At 50.1% G+C, this 3,023-nt stretch overlaps 1 long non-coding RNA gene across 1 annotated transcript; it reads left to right on the plus strand.

Annotated features, from left to right (window-relative positions):
* The first annotated feature begins 1,126 nt into the window (after positions 1-1,126).
* Positions 1,127-2,560, plus strand: LOC130377966 (uncharacterized). The gene is made up of 3 exons (XR_008894428.1): positions 1,127-1,734; positions 1,810-1,990; positions 2,070-2,560. It is a non-coding gene; the product is annotated as an uncharacterized LOC130377966 (long non-coding RNA).
* The last annotated feature ends 463 nt before the right edge of the window (positions 2,561-3,023 follow it).

The raw sequence follows: 3,023 nt of genomic DNA on the forward strand, positions 1-3,023 counted from the left end.
GCCTGCCACGTTAAAGCAAGAGGTGCTGGCTCAGGTTCATCAAGGGCATGGGCATCAGGGTGTGGAGAGGACATTGGAGCTAGTGCGGCAAAGGTGCTACTGGCCAGGCATGTGCAGAGAGTGTGAGAGGTGTCAAGTTGCTAAGGACACACCCAGACCGCCTCCTAGTTTCATGGGCATTTGTTGGCTTCGCGTCCCAACGAAATCTTGGCCATTGATTTTACCTTGCTGGAACCCAGCCACAACGGGTTGGAGAATGTCTTAGTCATGACAGACGTTTTCAGTAAATACACCTTGGCTGTTCCTACCCGAGATCAACGAGCCCCAGTTGTTGCTCAGACTTTGGTCACTGAGTGGTTCTATAAGTTTGGCGTTCCTGCCCGTATCCATTCTGATCAGGGCCGCAACTTTGAAAGTTCCCTCATTAAACAGCTGTGTACTTTACGGTATTGAAAAATCTCGCACCACTCCATACCATCCCGCCGGTAACGGCCAATGCGAACGCTTTAATCGCACTCTCCACAACTTATTGCGTGCCTTACCTGCATCTCGGAAAAGAGACTGGCACTCTTGCCTGCCACAGGTGCTCTACTCGTATAACACCACTCCCCATCAGTCCACCGGCGAGTCTCCATTCTACCTGATGTTCGGGCAAGAACCCAGGCTGCCGGTTGATTTTCTCTTGGGTAGAGTCTTAGACCCTGTGGGTGGCGAGGTCCACGAGTGGATCCAAGAACATCAAAACCGGCTCCAGCTTGCTTTTGACGGGGCCCGGGAAAGGTTGAAGGTGGCGGCAGAGCGCAGAAGGAGGAATCATGATAATCATGTTCGGGATGACCCACTAAAGGTGGGGCAGTTGGTGTGGCTGCGCGATCATAGTGCAAGGGGGCGCCACAAGATACAGGATCTGTGGGGCCCTGTGGTGTACAGAGTCGTAAAGGCACCCCGAGAAGGTGGTCCAGTGTACACCATCGCACCAATGGACGACCAAACCAAAGTTCGGCAGGTCCATCGAACACTGTTGAAAGCCGTTGCCGGAGCTGCCCCTCAGGGTAGTGCATTGCCCCCTTGTCCACCCCCTCTTGACCGGCCTCGGTCAGAGGATGAGTTTGCCGTTTGACGGAGACTTGTTTATGTTGGGGCCGGAGACCCCTGTTTCTGCCCCTGCTCGCACAGCCGTGGTGACTCAAACCACCCCTCGGTTGCTGCTCCCACCACCTGACTCTGCTGGGTCAGAGTCGTCAAGCGCTCCCTCGACTGCAGTGGCAGATCCACCCTCCATTTCCCTGGCCGTTCCATCCGCCAGTTATGCGGCTGAAAGTGAAGTACGCCGGTCAGCCAGGTCGACGGCTGGCCAGCACCCAAACCTCTATCATCTTCCGCGACCTGTAGGGAACTTGGCATCTGGGGCTGCAAATCCCCCTGGTCCAGTGTCAAATGCCGTTACTGCGCTCTTTAGGCCGTGGAGTTAGTTGGGTGATCCTCTGGATCAGTTGTTCCATCGTCGGGACGACGATGAAGTCAATGGGGGTAGAATGTAGCAGGATGGGCCTTTAATTAGTGCTGCAGTACCGGCCTATCACTGTTGGGTGCGCTGCCTATAAAGGTGGGTGGTTGTGCACTGGGAGCACTCTTGCCTGGGAGCTCCTGGCTACCCCGCCCCCTGTTGTCACCGAAACCTGATCGCCTCACCTGATCGCCTTTTAGTTGGATCGTGCAGCTCGCCGTTGTTTGGTATGTAGTGGTTGTGTGCATCTGTGTACCTTCTAAACTTTGCACAAGTCCTCAATATTGGCTTCCATCCCTCAGGCAGTTTATTGGCCGGGTCTTCCCTCTCCCGTATCGACCCCAGTTGTAGGGCGTGCGAGTGTTTCCTCCTCTACCTGTTGCAGCGGGGAGCGATCAGCTGTAGATCGAGTTGCACTTGTAATGGTGTTGCTCGCTACAGGTGGTCCCCTTCCTCCCCTTGATGTTCATTCAACTCCTGACGGTATGTGGATAGATGACGCTAACCCAAGTTATTACAGTTGTTGTTCAGCCTCCAGAACAAATGTATTTTTCTATGGCAGGGTTGACGTGTGTGTGGGCGGTTTCTGCCAGCACGTCCCCCCCCCTCTTCACGCTGCTGTTGGCCGGCTGCCGTTTTGTCCACTGATTATATAGCCAACACATCGATCCTACTCTGCATCTCCTACTGTGCTGTACCTGCCCCGAGTATGGTGATTGCTGCCTCACCCTAAGTCTCATTATTTTGATCCATTCATTTAACAGACTTCCAACTGATCTTATTGATGATATTATTTGTGTTTTGTGGGTTGCTTTGCATGTTTGTTTTGGCTTAATTGCTTTACTTATCCATGATATTATTTGTGTTTTGTGGGTTGCTTTGCATGGTTGTTTTGGTTTAATTCGTTTTCTTAGTTATTTTGGTTTGGTTTAATTGCTTTACTTATTCATTTGGATTTATCAGTTTGGATAAATCTCCTTTACTTTTGATTTAAAACCCATTTAGTTATTTGCTCTTCCCTTTTTGTGTATTTTGTGTGTGTGTGTGTGTGTGTTCGCTTAGTGTGTTTGTGTGAACATATTTTATTGAGAAGTCATGCTTAAAGATTATATATATTAATTAAAAGGAATTGAATTTGTATGCTGGACCCAGTCTCAAGCTTTCATTAGTGAACGAACTTGTGTGCTTTAACTTAGGTTAATCTAACTCTCCAGGTGAAATTCCTGGGGTGGCGTTGTTGGCAACTTGTCACTAGTTCTTTAACTGAACTTTATCTTATTGTTTCCCCGACCCCCGAATGCCACACATACAAGTTACACAATTGTTGAATGAACGAGCTTTCGAAGTTACGGCCCTGGTCAGAATGCAAACGAGCGGGGACACCAAACTTATAAAACCACTCTGACACCAAAACCCTTGCTACAGTGGTTGCGCGCTGGTCCCGAGTAGGGATAGCCATGGTGTACTTACTAAAAACATCAGTAAGGACCAAAACGCTCTCTAGACCATTCTGGGC

Source organism: Gadus chalcogrammus, unplaced genomic scaffold (assembly GCF_026213295.1).
Source record: "Gadus chalcogrammus isolate NIFS_2021 unplaced genomic scaffold, NIFS_Gcha_1.0 GACHA026, whole genome shotgun sequence".
Lineage (NCBI taxonomy): Eukaryota > Metazoa > Chordata > Actinopteri > Gadiformes > Gadidae > Gadus > Gadus chalcogrammus.